A 21,301-nucleotide genomic window follows, 5' to 3' on the forward strand; every position below is an offset into this window, starting at 1 on the left:
CAGACATGAACATCTTTCCAGATCTGAGACACCTTAGCATATTGCAAGGAATAGTTGAACAATGAACAGAGTGGAAATTTTATTTCTGAAGCTGTTTCTCGCAGGATACGGTTCCTTATTTCACCAGGCCCTGAGGCTTTATTAATTTTAAAAGATTTGAGAGCGTCCTCAACGTCTTGGGGTGTGATGGAAATAGATAGAAGCTTATTTAAGGGTTCCTGGTAGAAGTTATTTGGCAAGTCTTAATTAGGATTGTTAAGTGACGACTGCCTTCTAAAAATCGTTTAAGAGTTCAGATTTGATTTTCTTATCAAAAAACAGTTCTTGGGTGTTAGGTTGTTTAGTGCAGGTATTGTTTGTTTATCATTAGTGGATACAAACTGTTTGATTATGTTCCACCAGTCTTATTGTGAAGTAGACTCTAATTTAAGCGACTCTGCCATTTTGAGGAAGTGATCATGTTTTGCAGTGCGAATAAGTGTTATAATTTCATTTCGGATTTGTCTAAATTTATACCAGTGAGATGGATTTGTGTTCGCTTTGCTCTGTGATATAATTTCTTACGTTTACAAATTAGTTTCTTTATATGTGTTGTTATCCATGGATTGTCATTTGGTTTCACATTGATGGTTCTTGTAGGAATACATTCTTTTGAGAATTGAAGAAGATTGTTAGTGAATGACGTATCAATTTTATCTTCCTTTAGAAGATCCCAATTAGTTTTCCTGATTTCACGTCTGAAAGCGTTGTAATCACCTCGATCGTATAACCATACATGCCGTTTGAAGGTATTGGCTTGAGGTTTAGAGAATGCAAAAAGGGCATACTTTAGATAGGACACTGATATCGTTCATTCTGGTCAAGTATTGGCTCTCCTACCCCAGAAGTTACAACACGGTGACTACACGAAACGAGAAAGAAATCAAGTAAAGAGGAAGAGAACTCTGTGAAGTGGGTTGGCTCAGTAATGAGTTGGTCGAGATTGAACTATTGGCAGATAGAAACAAGTTTGCAACACACGTTCGGATTGGAGGGATTGAAATTAAAATCGCCAGTTACAATGATGTCTGGTATATTTGTGTCGACTGCCGATCTAAGAGATTCTTCAATCATGTGTAATGTAAATCTGCATATGGAGGACGATAGAAGACTCCGATGAGAATTCGCTTGGAGTGAGAAGGCATTACTTCTACCCAAAGGCATGAGCTCGAGGTCAGGCTGTCGCTTGTAATACAGAGAATTTTTAGAGAAACGGTTACTTCCCCATGAATGTCTCCGGTTCTATCTTTTCTTTCAGGAAAATGAAAGTTTGGAATCTTTATATCGTCATTGGAAGTGTTAGAGTTTAGACATGTTTCAGAAAATGCTAAGATGTCAAAAGAGTTAAATTCAGCCCCCAAACTATCGATTTTGTTTAATAAACTTTGTACATTGTAGTGTAAAACAGACAGGCTGTTACCTCTTTTCATGAGCTCGGATAATATCTGAGACATGGATGTAGAGGAGCAAGTAGAGCTGGTAGAATGTGATGAAGACGGACCGGGATTTAGATGGATATCTCCGGCCATAGCAAGTAGGAAATTTTAAAATAAGCCATGTACTGCACACTGTTACAGCCAAACATATAAGAATTGATTTGGTTAGAAGAATATTTTGAATACAATTAATACCTGGAATGGCACGTTTGTGTGGATAGCTAATTCGATGTCTAACTTGAATCTGTACTTGTGTGTATAAGGAGTAAGGTGTGTATAAGGAGTAAGTATAGAAACTGTTTTAAATTGTAAAGGTTAGTATCGTGGCATGTAAGAGTAATGCGAATTTCCACGGGCATAAATAAGGTTTTCAAGGTTTCAAGTTTATTAGCAATCGGCAAAACATTTGCCTTTGGCCATTTACAATAGTGATAACTTATGGCAAAGACAACAAATATATACACAAGACAATTTACAAACAGCAAAAGCACATAAACGCACAAATACAATTAACGATCAGTAGACACATCAAAATCAGTTTTCAAGAGTATTTTTACGTAAGCATAGCGCTTCTTTCACAAGTCTTGCAATATTTAGCAACCGTGTTCTATTTTGTGTTGACATTAATGCATTGAATTTTTGTATGCTAGGCCAGGAACTTCGACCTAGATACTTTAATCTGACACAATGATACAGAGGGCAGCATAAGATAAAGTGGTATTCAGATTCTATCATATTTTGTGAACATAATTTGCACAATCTGTTTTGTCTGTCAACATTATTGTATCTACCTATTTCAATTTCTAAAGAGTGTGAAGATAATCGTATACATGTTAATTGTTTTCTTAATTTATCGTTTGCTATAACATCGAGATATTTTTCGAAACAAAAATCATTCTTATATTTACAATAATAATCTAATTTTGGCATAGAATTAATACAGTCCCTCCAGTCTTGGACAAATTGATCTCTTATCCTTAATTTAAACAAGTTGTCATAGTTCATACTTCTATCAAAATTGAGTCTAACATTTGCAAAACAAAGGTGATCAACAATTGAATTTAATCTACTTGCCCAGCAAACAGTAGTTACATTATTACATAAATCATTATACATTGAATACACAGGTGTGTTATTATTTTTCATCATCTTTATCCAAAATTTAATAGCCCTTTCCTTACAAATAACAGACAAAGGAAATCTACCAAGCTCGCCTAACGCAGCATAGTTTGGAGTTTGGTATTTTACACCAAGAATGTTTTTACAAAAACGTATATGTAATTAATCAACATCTTTGTAATTATAAATACCCCATACTTCACAGCCATATGTTAAAATAGGAACGATCATTGAATCAAAAAGTGATAGCTTAGTTTTAATATCAAGCTGTAATTTATCAAATACACACAACAGATTATTGTACGCCCTAAGGGCTTGATCGTGTAATGCTCTAGCCGCATTTGTCATATTTCCAGTGTACATAAATTTAACACCAAGATATACAAAATTATCAACAATATCAACTTTTTCATTATTTATGTAAAATTCTGGATAAACATTTTGTTCTCGTTTTTCAAAAACACAAATCTTAGTTTTATTCACATTGATTTTAAGTCCCCATTTTTCAGAATAATGATGCACAGCATCTATCTGAGCTTGTAAACTACCAGGATCAGTGGTAAACAGAACTATATCGTCGGCAAATAAAATCATATACATGGATAACAGATCATAATCTTTGTCAGCTAAGGTATTAAAATCAATATTTTCAACAATGTCATTGATGAACAATATGAAAAGTAAGGGTGACAATGGTTCGCCTTGTTTTCATCCAATTGTTACGTCAAAAAAGTTAGACATATTCATAGAACTAGACATTTTAACACATGCTTGTACATTTTTATATATGCATTTTATCATATTGGTCATTTTACAACTAATTCCTGTTTGTATAAGTTTTGTCCACAGTGCATCTCTATTAACGGTATCAAAAGCTCTTTGGCCCGCCCGCTTAGCTCAATAGGTAAGAGCGTTGGTCTACGGATCTCGGGGTCGCGAGTTCGATCCTCGGGCGGGGCGTATGTTCTCCGTGACTATTTGATAAAACGACATTGTGTCTGAAATCATTAGTCCTCCACCTCTGATTTATGTGGGGAAGTTGGCAGTTACTTGCGGAGAACAGGTTTGTACTGGTACAGAATCCAGGAATACTGGTTAGGTTAACTGCCCGCCGTTACATGACTGAAATACTGTTGAAAAACGGCGTTAAACCCAAAACAAACAAACAAACAAAAGCTCTTTGATAGTCAATAAAGATGCACCACAGTTTAGACTTTTTTGATAACACTTTTTGTATAACAGCATGTAATATGAAAATAGCATCTGCCGTAGACCGACCATCACGAAAGCCATATTGGCTATCATTAAATATATGTTCACTTTCGCACCATTTATTGATACGGTTTCTTAATATCAACGAGAAAATTTTTCCAATAACATTTACTAAGGTAATTCCTCTGTAATTTGAGTTTAGTTTCAGAAAATGCTAAGATGTCAAAAGAGTTAAATTCAGCCCCCAAACTATCGATTTTGTTTAATAAACTTTGTACATTGTAGTGTAAAACAGACAGGCTGTTACCTCTTTTCATGAGCCCGGATAATATCTGAGACATGGATGTAGAGGAGCAAGTAGAGCTGGTAGAATGTGATGAAGACGGACCGGGATTTGGATGGATATCTCCGGCCATAGCAAGTAGGAAATTTTAAAATAAGCCATGTACTGCACACTGTTACAGCCAAACATATAAGAATTGATTTGGTTAGAAGAATATTTTGAATACAATTAATACCTGGAATGGCACGTTTGTGTGGATAGCTAATTCGATGTCTAACTTGAATCTGTACTTGTGTGTATAAGGAGTAAGGTGTGTATAAGGAGTAAAGTGTGTATAAGGAGTAAGTATAGAAACTGTTTTAAATTGTAAAGGTTAGTATCGTGGCATGTAAGAGTAATGCGAATTTCCACGGGCATAAATAAGACTGCATGATCGACGTGGAAGAAGTGTATTTCATTATGTTACTGATGTATTAACATCAAGAGCCATGTAACCAAGATCATGCAATTTCGCGAAGTGTACATTGTCCAGTTTCTACCTTTCATACAAATCCAAACCAAAAAATCGAAACAAATGGTAGAGGTAAATCGAGAAAGAAGACAATTCAGGAAGTTCAAAAGGAAAAGAAATTGGAAATGCATAATGGAAGTTGAGCGCAATGATATAAAAATGATGAAGTGAAATATAAAGTTAACTAACGTGTGAAGCATTACTTTGAAAGAAACTATAAAGAGCTTTCTTAATCAGACAAACGAAGTACATGTATATGATTCCGTATTGTTTTTGGAGATTTTTCCGAGAAGATATACAAAATATAATTTTCGTAAAAGTTTTGCTACAGTAAATATCATTGCTAAAAGACCTGAATCAAATTAATTGTATCTCTTATTCAGATAGACGAAGTATAAGATTCCGTATTGTTTTGAAAAATATTTCCAAGAAGTTGCACAAATTATTAGTTTACGCGAAGGTTTAGCTACATTAAATATCATTGCTAAAAATATTTGATACATAATAATAGTACCTTAGTTACAGTCTGATAAACAAATTATTAACCACATAGTCAATGGTAATACAAATAGTTTTGAAAAGAAGAGTTGTATACATATGGGGTTTAACAACGAATATTTTGAGCAAGGCATGTTAAACATAGCATAGAGCATGTTTAAATAAATCGATCGTTAAACTGTATGCTAAAAAATTGACAATATTTTAACAAAAAGCAAATCTTCTTTTCAGTTACTACCTGGACCCATAGTTACACACGCACGGACGTACGCTCGAACGCACACGTACGCACGCACACACGCACGCACGCACGCATATAATAAGTACACACTCACACACACATACATACATACATACAAACATACATACATACATACATACATACATACATACACACGTAGATATATACATATGTAAATAAACTTACAACTGTAGGCTGAAAGACTTAATAACTTAACAGAATCCTAAGTCACAGTTCAAAATGTTACAACATTTGAACTGTGTGCATGATATGTGACAATATAAACACCAATTTCAAAGATAAAACATGGACCCATTTTTACACAGTCTTAACATATATATGTACGTGTACACAAAATTATACACTACGTTAATTATGTATTAACTGGTACATCGTTAAATGTATTATGTTACAATTATTTCACCATAGTAAAATAATGCCTATTGTACTAATACATTGTAAGGTTAATAAAATAACAACTAGTCAATTGTAAGTAAGACACTTTATGTACATTGGGAATATCTAAATACACGTTGTAAATGACAGACAAACGGACGAAGCGTCAGGACAAAATTAAAATTATAAAGTCAATATATATCAACTAGTACACCATAGTACACTAATGCGTCTTGTATATTGGGAAGATTTAGATACCTGTTGTAAGTGACCGACGGAAGAAAGAAGCGTCTTGGCAATTATGTATCAACTAGTACACTATAGTACACTAATACGGATTGTACATTGGGAAAGTTTAAATACATGTTGTAAACGACAGACGGACGAACGAAGCGTCTAGACAAAATGACACTAAAATGTCAATTAAGTATCAACAAGTACACCAGATTACACTGATACATTCATTTGGAATATTTAAATACTCTTTGTAAATGACAGACGGAAGAACGACGCATCTAGACAAAGTTACGCTATAATGTCAATTATGTATCAACTAGTACACCATAGTACACTACAACGTATTGTACATTGGGAATATTTAAATACATGTTGTAAATGACACAGGGATGAACGAAGCGTCTAGACAAAAAAAAAAAAACAACAACACCATAATGTCAATTATGTAACAACTAGTAAACCATAGTACACTAATGCGTATTGTACAATGGGAATATTTAGATACTTGTTGTAAATGCCAGACGGACGAACGAAGCGCCTTGGCAATTATGTATCAACTAGTACACCATAGTACACTAATGCGTATTGTACATTGGGAATATTTAGATACTTGTTGTAAATGACCGACGGACGAACGAAGCGCCTTGGCAATTATGTTTCAGCTAGTACACCATAGTACACTAATGCGTATTGTACATTGGGAATATTTAGATGCTTCTTGTAAATAACCGACGGACGAACGAAGCCCTTTGGCAATTATGTATCAACTAGTACACCATAGTACACTAATACTTATCGTACATTGGGAATATTTAGATACTTGTTGTAAATGACCGACGGACGAACGAAGCGCCTTGACAATTATGTGTCAACTAGTACACCTTAGTACACTAATACTTATCGTACATTGGGAATATTAAGATACATGTTGTAAATGACAGACGGACGAACGAATCGTTTGGACAAAATAACACTATAATGTCAATTATGTATCAACTAGTACACCATAGTCCACCGAATGCATTTATTTGGAATATTTAAATACTCTTTGTAAATGAGAGACGGACTAACGAAGCGTCTTGACAAAGTTACAATATAATGTCAACTATAAATCAGCTTGTACACCATAGTACACTTATGTGTAAAGTACATTGGGAATATTCAAAAACATGTTTTAAATGACAGACAGGCGGACGGACGAAGCGTCTAGACAAATTACACTGTAATGTCAATTATGTAACAACTAGTACACCATAGTACACTAGTGGGTTTGCCATCAGCATGGATCCAGACCAGCATCCGCACAGTCAGGGTCAGGATCAATGTTGTTCGCTAACTGTTTCTCTAATTGCAATAGGCTTTGACAGAGAACAGCATCGATCAACACCAGACTGCGCTGATGCGCAGGCTGGTCTGAATTCATGCTGGTCGCAAACGCACTATGTTGGTTTTCTCATGGCGCGACTCAAATACATTTATCATGCTGATTAAATTGTTGTAACTTGCTCAGACATCATCCAATCATTTATGTAAGTGTCCAAGAAATGGTCTCGACGTAAAGAGAAAATGTACATACGACTTTTCTACAATTTAAAATGACAATTATGATCTTGAGACTTTGTAACACTGTATGTGAGACGTTGTCGTTATCGTTGCGGCTTTGCATCATTTATGTAACTTACATAAGTTTATTTGTAGCTAGTTCGTTTTATCTTTCAGAATTCTACAAATAGCTAATATTACTTCCATACATTAAACTCATTTTTTTCAGTTATGAAAACGTAGAATCAGTGCTTAATTGCATATAACAAATGAATCAACAAGGTCATACGGAGCGACACCGCAACATTGTCGTTGCGATATGTCACATTTGACTTACGCTGGAAAGTAGTTCTCCTGGAGTGACTGTAGATATATGAAATTTTCGTCGTTTGAAAGGAGTGAATTAGACGAAAATTGATTTCCCTTGATAGGTTAGCTCCGATAGGTGTCGCTGTAGAAGATGCACGAAGTTTTCAGATTTGGCGCTAAATAGTCATTCAGCTTTGGGAACGACCGACGGCTGGTTGTGATTTTCTTTGTTATGCGACAATGGATAAATCTGATACACCTGTACACGCAGAAACCGGTAATGGCGGTTCGTGATCTTCGGATTTGAAAAACGATATTAAAGAACTTATTGGTGAAATAAGAGGACAAAAACACGATTTGAATGCGCTGAGAGAAGAGGTTAGAGGTAATTCTTTGTCAGTATCTTCTGAAGTGAAAAAGTTAAGGACTGAGAAAGACATACGTTGGAAGTACGAAGGAAACCGTATTCAATTTGATTTTAACTCCGAGTTGGAGGAACATTTGAAAGAAGGACTTTGGGCGATAGATAATGGAAAAATTGAATATGCCGTGGATTTGTTCAAAGAGTCGTGTGATAAACTCCGGGTTCAAAATAAACACATCCGGATTGCAGATTCAACAGAAGGAGGGCGGGAAACAGTTAAACAGTATGTATGCAACCCTCTCGCCAGAAACTCCGAAGACGAGTCACGAATCAATAGGGCAGATTCACGTGCCCTCAAGAAGAAGAAGGTCAAACAAAGGTCTAAATCGTTTAATAGGCCTTCCGCTGCATATGGTATTTCTGGTGCTGCTAATCGTGCATGGGGAGGTCCATCCGTTTTCACAGGGACGTTTCCTACTCAAAACCACGGACAAACAAATGAACCCAGGTAAGGCTCCTTTCGCGGCTCCTCTGCCGCGCCATCCTTCAGACGAAACCCTTTTACACCGGGTCCATGCACCGCCTGCGGACAGCTCAACCACATTAGAAGAACGTGCCCCTACACAAGGACGGCGCAGCAACCTGAATTACCCGGAAGAAAATGAGAGTGTCCCAGTTAGGGAAAACCCAGATATTAGAGAGTTTGAGATTTCAACCTTCGCCTTCCTCTTCAACGTCTCTTGCGAAGTTCACGTATGAAGTTGAAGTTCGATTAAAAATCCTTGAGATTTCAAACTTTAGAATGAACCTTACTTCTTTTAATCCGCCCTTTCAATTTATCCGTAATTATGATCGTTTTTCTCGTGCATTTTGATATCAATTGTCCGAAAGGGCAGGACTTTTACAAGAGGTTTTATAAAACCATTACAATTAATATAATCATCACATGGATATAAGTGCGATTAGGATAAAAAAAAATAAAATAAAACGAAACAATGTGAACAATTTAAAAACTTGTTGGTATTTCTCCGAACATTTAGGTTTTATATGAAATGATGCCAATATACAATACACGATTGTAAATCATACATGAGAGGAAATAAAAATGATAATCATTTCAACGTATTCTATTGTTGACGGTGTTCTTGAAAGATAATACTGTTAATATTTTTTAAACAAAAACACGATACACCAACTTTTACAAATGCATTTCTCGATATACATTGAAGGTAAGTTTAATATATGCGATAAAGCAAATACAAAAGGCATGACCATAAAATATAAAGGACAGACTCATCCGTCATGCTGTTGACTAGTATTTCATAGTTTTTTTTAAAGGTTATTTTTACTTTGAATTGATACTTTGTACATATAGTTCTCTAAAAGTCTCGTTGATTTTTACATGAGCCAATATACACAATTTATGAATACATTTAACAAGCGATTTGAAACAAATGTAAGATACTCTCGTGATATCATACGTTTTGGCATCATGACACTCTGTAAGACTCTGTATAATGCCAAACTCTCAGACAGCACAATAAATTCGTGCGAAGTCACCAATTGTCTAGCGAAACAGTCAAGAAATGTTAGGTGGAGACGAAAATTGTCGCACAAAATAACATGTGGGCATATACACGTATTTGTTTGAATACACTATTTTATAAGTAAAGAATGTGCAGATCAAGGAATTTTGGTTAGAAGTAACCAACTTTAAAGAGGGGGTCACCCATTTCAGGGGTGGGGGTGGGTGTGGTCACACCGAGTTTCAAGACCGATTTTCTTTGTAAAATGTAAGAATCAAAGAGGGGGATTGACCCACAATGCCCCTTTGTCAGGCTCTGGGTCCGTACATGTTAAGAATGGAGTTATCCCATACGGCTAACAGGAAACTTCTCGCATCATGGTATCATAGATCTGAAATTGTCTGATACTTCAGAAGAATTTTCCGCCTTACTAGTAACATTTTATGTTTATAGTTAAAACGCAATTGTCGTATTAAGTGTCCGATAGAAACGGATTGATTTTATTTGGAAGTGAAAATAAAATGTTCCGCTAAATGATAATCGCGCGTTATTATTCATTTTTCAAGTAAAATGACTGTCATGCCATGTGCCTCCATCCAGATTTCAGTCTTTGATGCAGAGTATGTGGACATAGTAGATGAAAAAAGACTGAAGTTTTGACTTTCGTGATATCACATCTCCTGACGTTCAAAACTTCACTTCATACGACAAAAAGGCCCATGTGGTATAATCGATACCGCCTAGGGACACAAATATGCCGTAGAAGTTAAAGTTTGAACAAAATCTCAAAGTTTCTCAAAATCAGTTGATAACTTCACACTTCCAGGTTCAATTCAATGTATTTAGTTAAAATCATTAGCCATACAAAACTTCATTATTCTCATACTTATTGATAGTGTTTCGCATCAAATTTAGTCTAATTATACTTATGGATAATTGAATAACTTAATAAGCAGAAATCCTGAAATAAAGCTTTTTGTTTCACATAGTAATAAAGAGAAGTCTTAGGCTTACTTGATATTACATGGAAAACTTTAGTAGCAACGTCTGATATAAATAAAATACACGCATATCGGTGACGTTGTAACCCAAATATATATGAGAGACGTTGAAGGGGAAGGCGAAGGTTGAAATCTCAAACTCTCTATTGACTTTCAAGATGAGTATTCTATTTTTAGATCTTTTGAGTATGATAAAAATAAGTTTACAGACGATTTCTTTGAATACAAACAGAGACAGAAAGATATTATTGTTAAAAACAGATTAAAAGATCATATCGATTTTTGGAAGGCTATAGGAGCAAGTCAGTTTATTTTAGATACCATTTTTTATGGATACAAAATCCCATTTTATTCGTTACCAAGTAGATCTTTTTCTAGTAATAATTCGTCTGCTTTAAAAGAAAGTTATTTTGTTAAGGAGGCTATACAAAGTTTATTAGACAGAGGTTTAATTGAACAGTGTGCAGATATACCTACAGTTGTTAATCCTTTGTATGTTTCTGTCTACACAAAACAATGGCAAAAAACGTCTTATTTTAGATTTACGATTAGTCAATAAACATGTATGGAAACAGTTGGTGAAATATGAAGATTTGAGAATAGCACTCATGTATATCAAAAAGGACACTTGGATGATAAAATTTGATATTCACTCTGCATATCATTTTGTGGATATATTTTTACCACACACAGAATTTCTAGGGTTTTCTTTTGTTGACATGAAAGGTATAGTTCGCTATTATAAATTTTTAGTACTCCCATTTGGATTAGGAGTAGCACCTTATTTGTATACAAAATTAACCCGCCCTTTAATAGCAAAATGGAGGGGAGAAGGAAAAAGGGTAATTATGTTTCTTGATGACGGTTTTGGTGTAGCAGATAATCTGGGGTTAACTAAAAAATTATCCATGGATGTGAAGAATACCCAAGGCTGATAAGTCACAGTGGTGCCCGGTACAAATTTTAGAATGGCTCGGTGTATTTTAAATTCTATTGAATTTACTATTAGTATTCCTCAGCGCAGGATTGATAAAGCAATGTCAATGCTCCATGAGCTGAAAATGTCAAAATGGGTCCCGGTTAGAAAGGTCGCGTGTTTTGTGGGACAGATTATTTCAATGAGTATTGTTGTAGGTCCTGTATCACAAATTATGACTCGTAATATGAGCATGGATATTTTGCAAGCCCGTACATGGAATTCTTACATAAAATTGTCCGTAGAGAGTCGACAGCAGTTAGCATTCTGAGAAAATACTTTGATTTCTCTTAATGTTAGGCACTTGAATACCTCAGATTATTGTTCTAGGATCGTTTATAGCGATGCCTCGAATACAGCATTTGCGGGCTATGAAGTAGGTACTGTAAACGGGGTGTTTCACGGGACTTGGTCTCAAGAAGAGTCTCTTAAGTCCTCCACGTGGAGGGAACTATGTGTTGTTTATAGGATTTTACGGTCTTTAGTTCATGTATTAGGAAATCAAAGAGTGAAGTGGTTTACAGACAATACAGGCGTATGTAATATAGTTGAAAAAGGGTCTATGAAACCAGAATTGCAAGACTTGGCCTTAAAGATTTTCAATTTTACCTCGATACATTCTATTCATTTAGAAGTAGAGTGGTTACCAAGGAGTATGAATGAAAGGGCAGATTATTTATCAAAAGTGGTAGAAACTTATGACTGGGGGATATCTTTTGAAATCTTAAAAGTGATACAAGAAAGATGGGGAACATCAGATATATACTTTTTTTGCGTCAGAACATAATGCGAAATTGCCAATTTTCTATTCAAAATTTTGGTGTTACAAGTCTTCTGGTGTAGATGCATTTACTTTTGATTGGGGTAAAAAGTTTGGGTTATATGTCCCTCCTGTCATTTTAGTAAGCAGGGTCTTAAATAAAATGGAAAAATGTAAAAGCCAGAGGTATTTTGGTTTTTCCCGAGTGGAGACCTGCCAATTTTAGGCCACTATTGTGCTTAACAAATGGCATTTGGGAGTTTATTTGTGAAAGACTGGATGTATTTACCCACAGATAAAGAATCATATACTGCATGTAAAAATGGGAAAGGAATGTTTGGAACTGTAAATTTGAAATTCAATATGTTAGTCTTGTATGTGAATTTTAAATAGAATAAGGGAAATAACTTATTTATACATATATGTATATTACAAACTAAGTGGCCTCCCTTGGTGTATTGGCGTGGCTGCCTTTAGAATTAGCTGGCAGTAAACTGTCTAGGCGCATGCCTTGGAACAACATGTTATTTTTTATGTTGGGAATTATGTGTGGATACATTCACATTGTATTTGATGAAGATACCTTGTATCATGTTTATAGATGATTGCTTAATTCAGACTTAAGTCTGGTACTATGTGTTACACATAGGGATGAGGTATGATTAAGTATGTATCTTTATGGTTATATGTAAATATGGGTTTAGTACCGAGATATTGATTGATAGGCATATGCCTTTTAACAGCTTGCTTATAAGTGTGTGATTATTGCGCATAGGGTTGTATTAACATTTATAGATAGAGTTTACAAAAGCATGATTTATTGGTTCGAAATTGTGTGATATGATACACATGGTTTAAATACTTAAGCTATCAATATAAATGATTATGGTTAAATGATTGTTGTATCTCATCACACTAAATGTGAGTTTGACTGAGGATAATAAAATTAATAGAGATACGTATGTAACTAGATGCTTTTTTAGAATTTACGCAATATATTTAAACTGAAAAGTTTCCGGAAAAAACTAGTCTTGTTTATGTTTAATTTTTTAACAATTTTATGTAGAAAATAGTTGATATATAATAATGAATATTTAAATTACATTTGAAATATTAAATATTTCTATACACGTTTATTTTTCCAGAGTTATGCTGATGACATAGAGCAGCTGCCGGACGTCCTGGCGGACAAGGTTTCCTTACTACCGGAAATACTCAAAGAATCTAGAGCGGAAAACACCTGTTTGGCTTAAAAAGGAGGATTCAAACGTTGGAGGGCATGGGCTTTGAGTAACGGACTTGAGAGTAAGGATACATTGCCCGCTAGGGCGTTCCATGTAGCGTTGTATCTGGCATCCTTGGCACAATCCGCCAATACACACAGTCCTATTTCAAATGCATTTTATAGCATTAAATTTTTTCATGAACTGTTTGACTTCAAATCACCTACAAATTCTAATTTAGTTGTAAATGTGTTAAGTGCGGCTAAAAGAAAGCTAGCTAAGCCGGTTAAAAAGAAAGAACCTATTACTATAGAGTTGATGTTTAAAATGTTTACACATTTGAAGAAAGGAATGTGAAAAATCAAAGAACTATTTGCACGTGTTTACTTTGCTGGTTTTTTAAGAAGTGATGAACTTTTGAACTTACGTAGATGTGACATTATAATTAATAGTGTATATATGAGTGTGTTCATAGAATCGAGTAAAACGGATAAATATCGTGATGGGGCATGGATCCTCATAGCTAGAACTAGAAATGTATTGTGCCCGGTTTTGAACCTTGAACGTTACATATTATGGGCAGATATTTCATGTCATTCAGATGTTTATATATTTTCTCATTTGAGTGCAACCAAGACTGGTTACGTACTTAGAAATGATGGTAAACATTTAGTTTATAGTAACCTTCGGACACTCTTTTTAGAAGCGTTTAAACCTCATGTGAAAGATATCACTCAGTATTGTTTGCACTCATTGAGGTCAGGCGGTGCTACCGCTGCAGCTGACAGTGGTATTCCTGATAGAATGTTTAAGCGCCGTGGTAGATTGCTTAGTGGTTTAGCCGAAGATGGCTATATCAAGGACTCTGTCGATGAAAGGCTAAAAGTTTCATTATCTTTGGGACTTTAAATTATTGAAACATTTTACTATTTTGTTACGCCCGTTCTTTTTATTCAGTCGGTCTGCGGTTCCCACGGCTTATACCAAAAAATAACATTGTGTTATTTGTTTATTTATAAGTTCTATTGGAGGTAGGGTAATAAGGGAAATGAAATTTTCGTCGTTTGAAAGGAGTGAATTAGACGAAAATTGATTTCCCTTGATAGGTTAGCTCCGATAGGTGTCGCTGTAGAAGATGCACGAAGTTTTCAGATTTGGCGCTAAATAGTCATTCAGCTTTGGGAACGACCGACGGCTGGTTGTGATTTTCTTTCTAAACATTAATCGTGTCAAATGAGTTATTTCAGTATTTCAATGAAGGGCGTTTAATAAAAATGGCATCATTTGTACAGTAATTATAAAAGAATTTAATATGCTATACATTTAATGTTAGAATGTATTAAATCAAACATTAACATGTTTTGATATAACGATACATGTATATGAAATTGATTGTATTATGTATTATATTGTTTTGGAATGATATAATGAATTGTGAAGTATGAATAATTATATTTTGAAGTATAAAATAAATAACAGTCGGTCTGCGGTTCCCACGGCTTATACCAAAAAATAACATTGTGTTATTTGTTTATTTATAAGTTCTATCGGAGGTAGGGTAATAAGGGAACATTTTTTAGTAAGTATTATGTGCAAACAACTATTGTCTAAGTATTGGCAATTTATCAAAGGTGGTTTACATTTGCAAAACTGATACAATCTTACAAACCTATAAATTACTATAATAAAGGTATTTATTGTGATCACTGTCACTTGAGAAAAATCGTCGAGATATAAGGTAAGAACATGTACATTTATTTTATAAGTTCTTGTTTTCGTGGTTATCATTAAATATTTCGTGAGATTAATAAAAGAAATTGAATGATGTTAAAACAAAGAAGAACTGCTGATTATGTGACAAGATAAAGTTAAACCGGATAGTACATGTAGTACAGTTTCTAACATATATATATATATATATATATATATATATATATATATATATATATATTATATATATATATATATATATATATATATATATATATATATAATATATATATATACCTATTTATTTAATTATGTATGCATGATCTGACACGGTTCTTTGAATAGCGCACATAAAAACTTCACTTAGATCCATTTAAATATCGATAAATATTGAAGATTTCGTTCAATAACAAAACAAGAAACAAAAAGGTAGAGGTATATAATAAAAGGGTTATCATAACAGTAGAAAGATCTTGATTTCTTAATTCGGCTCTCGTAGACCTGCGCGCCTCGTGAGATCCGATCTGGCAAAAGTCCACGCGAACCCCGGATACAACATCCCAGATCGAGCTACTGTTATAATAACCCTACTATACATAATTTATTGGTTTTATTGATTTTTATGATAGGTAGATCTGTCCCGCTTTATCGGTTTAGAAATGTTACTAAAAGTTGGTAATGTTTGAATGCACATTATTGTATTTACACCTTATATTTATTTAACAAATATTGACGACTTGCTAGACTTAAGTTTATATTGATTGCGGAGGTATATCTAGTTTCTGCTGTTTTATAAAGATCACTTATTGTCTTTTATATGTAAAGTTTATTCAAGAGCAGTGGACGGATCTATATTCTCATTTAGACGGCTTAAATGAGGCATTATTTTACATTTAATATTCCTGCTGGGCAAATGGATAACAGGTTATAACAGTAAGTTTTGTGCTTCTTATTGTTCCTTAGTAGAGATAAAACAGTTGTTAACCAAACCTCACAATTAAAATTCTGTTGTGTGTAGTAATTAATTGAAACATATTTCGTTCCCAAACAAATACATATTGACGTTAACATACGTATTCTTACATGTAATTAAATGGATATAATAAGAAAGAATGTCAAGTCTTACAGAGTTCGTCTACCGTAACTGAAGGTTGAAATAATAATGGCATGCACTCATTATGTAACAAGAATATACTTGTAGACAAATATTTTTTTTAAACAAGAAACTTCTTGTCCTTGTTCGGTAATTGTCACATAGGATCTTATATCAAAATTATGCTTATTATTCACCATGAAATCTTTTTTCACAATTATTTGAAAAGAAAACTTTACGCATAAGTACAGTTCAACTGGAATAAACAGACAAGCCTGTGAAAATAGTGAAGAAAGGATAAACCTGTAGTTTAAGGTATCTATTTTTCTTAAACAGTTCTTGAATTAAGGCTTATATATTTATTACGAAATTGTTTGACTTGTACTTTGTATATCTTGTGACCATTAAGCATGTTGATTCAAAGTTTGCTCAATAATATAAGAAAGGGTCAGACAATTTTGCCTCTAGAACTTTTTTACTACATCAACTAGCAGGTCTGTAACAAAGTATTTTTAGATCCATGTATGTTACCATAGATATTTTTCACATTACTAGTTCTGTCATTCAAATTCAGTAAAATTAGTTTTAAAGGATATGCACAATCAGATTAACGGAATAAAACAAGGTGATATGTTTGAGCGACGGAACGGCTGTCTCGGAAATATTGGCCATTATCATTTAAAGAACTATTATATTCAGTTTGATTGAAGTTTTTAATGTATATCAGTACACGTAATATAACATAAATATGAGTCATACTCAACATCAATAAAGGTCGCCAAATTAGTGAAGGGACTTTGTTATTAATGTCGGAAATAATTCTTTTTCATAACTTTTTAAAAATTTCAAAACTTTATAAATAGATGCATGGCTATTATGTTTCAATAATTATCAGATTTAAACAATTTTTAGAATCTAAAGAGCATTTTCAGTTTCTTCATATCGGTCGTATATCTTGTACACGTTCTGTATTAAAATGGTAGTTTAAGTGGGTCATACCATCTACCTGAATGATGTAGCGGTTCTTTACATATGATCCAACCTTACGTACAATCGCTAACGGAAACCCAAACAGACAATTCCGCTATAAGAATGTGAACACTCTTACGTTTTGCTGGATACTTCAAGGTATAGAAAATCTTCTGATTTCGCAAGTTTCCCCTGGATCTTTATCGTGCAAGGCGTAGAGCGAAATACACAGGACCTTGATTTATAGTTATATCGGAAAGACTATTAAGGTATTTACTAGATGAAATATTTACCCCGCCCCAACCCCACCCCTCCCCCTCACCACCACCACCCCTTCTATATATGCTCTTCATTTCCACATTTGAGTGATTTAAATAACTATGAAACGTTCTATCATTACATCACAGAAAGAGTAACATAAACATAAAATTATAAACTTTTAAATCTTAGTAAATAAGTAACTATACAATTGAAATATAAATATTGAGCATATTTACAACAGTTTGAATGATAAGTATATGATAATGCTATGGTTAAGGTGTAATCTCTTCATTTTATTGTAAAACAAAATATAGATCATTGCAAATTAGAACAATGACAATATAACATTGAATTGTGCTGTTTTGAACAAAACAGACATTCAAACTGTATACATTAATCTAAACTATGTAAACGTGCAATACAATACTGATTTTTATAATGAGACCCTTTGTTAGAGTTGTATACTTCTAGCATTTTAATACAATGGTAAACATATACTGTCGCTATTCTTAATGTTTAAGAGCATTACTGTTCGTCTGCCTTTAAGTTTTTGACTTGAAATCACTGTCACTTGACAAACTTTCTGAAACTACCTGCACTACAAAAACATTATACAAAGTTCTGTACAATTTTTTGTAAGTGTTCATTCTGTTACAGTTAACAACAACATGCTTTATGACATCACAACACAAAGTTCCACAGTTGAGACACATAGATCTAATATATCTTTTTTATAAATTTACAAATCCACATTTTGCTAATTTGATTAGCATTTAATAAACTTACATAGGTATCCGCACATTACCATAATGTCGCTGTTTTTGTATTTGTATGCAAAAATCGAAATCTTGTAAAGTTATCATCATTTACCATTCTTTGACTCCAATTATCAGTTTTGTATATTTTTTCCTGCATAGCATTTTCCATTCTTCTTAGGTGGAAAAGTACCTGTTTCTATATACTTACTAAGATACATTGAACGATTATACTTTTAAGAATATTTACAATGTCAGGAAAAAAAGCCACATTGTTTTCCGTCTACTACAAACATATGCTGACAGTCTGGCATTGAAAACATGTTTTGTGGGAACTGAACTTGACATAACACATAAAGGTCTTCTGAAAAAAACCCCTTAGATTTCTATATTCTATTTCATATATAATGCCCGTTCGTATTAAAGTAGTAAATCCTTGTATTTTTAGCAGCCAGCTTCAGGAATCTGTCTAACTGTGCATTTAATATCAGATTTCTGAAGATCATTTCATATCCCACAACCACCAATAACCTATGAATTGAAATTTGGAGATAAGCGAAGCCGATTTCATTGGATTTATATATGTCGGTTCAACACTTTGCACTTGGTCAATGTGACAATCTCCGACCGATAACTGAATTTGGGGTACTTTTTTTGTTTGTATATGGCTTCATGTGGGTTTATATTATACCCATATTTACACGAATACTTATACGTGACATTCGCTGAAGGCTGTCAGGACTAGTCGCTATGGCTATATCGTCTGCAAGAGTTGTAAAACCTACAGATGGATATCGGATGCAAATTCTTAGACCGTTATTTTCTAAATAATTTATAAGATCATCGATGAATGATTCATATAACCAAGTAAAAATGGTCTCTCCATTTTAGAATCTTGGCAATACCATAATTGTGCCATGAAATATTTGTGTGTACACGTGTGTTATTTTAAAGAATATTTAAAAAGTAAAAACACGATTTTTTTTGTGTATTGTAGTCAAATAAAACATATGCATCTAGGTGACTATAACTTTTCAATGTCAATGTTATATGTTATATGCAACAATTTATCTTAAGGGTTTGCAGAATTTCTAAAATGTGTTTCAGCATTTGTGAGATAATAGCAATGTAGCAACAGATTGGGTTAGATGTTTGGCTCAGTATATTTAAACACGGCTAATAGGTCAAACGCCTACATAATAATTTCATAAAGTTGAAATAGAGACACAACTAAATAATTTGATTTTGCTGTCATTAATATATTTAAACAAAATCAGAATATGGAATATTTATTTGCCTATCAGTACAATCGCGTTTAGAGTAAAATTCATATAAAAAGATTAATCTGTCAAGTTCTAAAGTGTTGAACAAATGAATTAGTGTATGTAGATTTTTAAAAGTAGCCTGTTCATCAGCTTTTCCAGTCCTGTCTTGAAGATAGTTCCAAAGTCTGGGGGAAATGTACGAAAAGCTCCTATTGTCATACGAGGAGTGTTCGCAAACCATTGTGTATTGTGGTGACACGCCATTTCCACGATAAATTTCACGTCGGTATTGATACAGCTGGTTACCTCAATTCAATATCTATACAATGGTATATACATGTATCCATTTCATTACCGTGTTTCAGAGTTATTGCTATTTCAATTTGGACAGTCGTTGACCACTGTAACAAAAATGGTTGGAAAACGAATAACAAATACTGTAGAAATTCGGTCATATATAAAAGTTCGCAAGCAAACTCTTTTGTTCTTTAAAAGAGCTTTTTGCCGGAATAACCAGTATTTATGGGTCTAGTATAGGGTTCGCAGGTGGTAAAAGAAATTTGATTTTGGTGTTTGTGCATTGAAAATGCACAGAATCAGGTCGGTCATGACAGCAACTTGAAACCACACAAAATTCTTCAAAATGATGCTCGATATACTGTGCGCGATATTGATCGTATTGGTGGCATTTAACTATCAACAGTTCATTTTATTATAAAGAAAGTCTTGAAAGTAAAAAAAGATTTCTGTGGCGAGTTGTGTTTCACCAACATTGGCGTCGGTGGATCTCCATTAATGAACACTGTTTGGGCCACCTAGAGATGACGACATTCACCAGCAATGTAAACTTTAAAATGATAGTTTTCATCATATTTATTGTATTCGTATGGAAGTGCGGATGTTTAAACAAATTTATGTTTCTGTAATAATTTATTTGTGATTTCTCTATATAATTAAGTCAAAATGCTGAAAAAAGCTGCTGGATTGCATCCCTAAAATGATTTTATTTCTGCACGTCGTCAAACGAAGGCATGCATGTTGAATGATACCTAATTCTAGAAAAACTAGTTCTTGCCAAACCATGAAATAAACGAATGAATAAAACATACATATATATGCCACCACTGGAGATGAGGAACATATTGTGTTGTTTTGTCCTGTCCGTCCTTTATTCAGTCCGTTCGTCATAATTCATTTTCGGTTAGTGACTGGAAAACCAATTTTTCTAGAACCTTCAAACTTCGTAGCAGAGTATATGAACCTTATTGTTTTGGGTCATATGGTGACAGGCGCCTAAACATGGAAAACATTTGACCCAGAATGTTGAAACTTCATAGTAGAATAATTGGACATGCAGAGTAGATGACCCCTATTGATTTCTTGGTTACTCGATTAAAGGGATGGTCATAGGGACCAGAACATGGAAAACCGTTTCTGATCAGTAACTTGAGAACCATTTAACCTAGAATATCGGAACTTCATAGGGTGATTGTACATGTAGAGTAGATGACACCTATAGATTTCTGTGTCACTTTGTAAAAGGCCATGGTCACAGGGACCTGAACATGGATAACC

General features: G+C 34.0%; 1 long non-coding RNA gene across 1 annotated transcript; it reads left to right on the forward strand.

Moving 5' to 3' along the window:
- The first annotated feature begins 12,717 nt into the window (after positions 1–12,717).
- LOC128554396 (uncharacterized) lies at positions 12,718–13,755 on the forward strand. The gene is made up of 2 exons (XR_008369597.1): positions 12,718–13,106; positions 13,596–13,755. It is a non-coding gene; the product is annotated as an uncharacterized LOC128554396 (long non-coding RNA).
- Positions 13,756–21,301: the final 7,546 nt, after the last annotated feature.

The sequence above is a fragment of the Mercenaria mercenaria genome, unplaced genomic scaffold, assembly GCF_021730395.1.
Source record: "Mercenaria mercenaria strain notata unplaced genomic scaffold, MADL_Memer_1 contig_5007, whole genome shotgun sequence".
In the NCBI taxonomy this organism is placed as follows: Eukaryota; Metazoa; Mollusca; class Bivalvia; order Venerida; family Veneridae; genus Mercenaria; species Mercenaria mercenaria.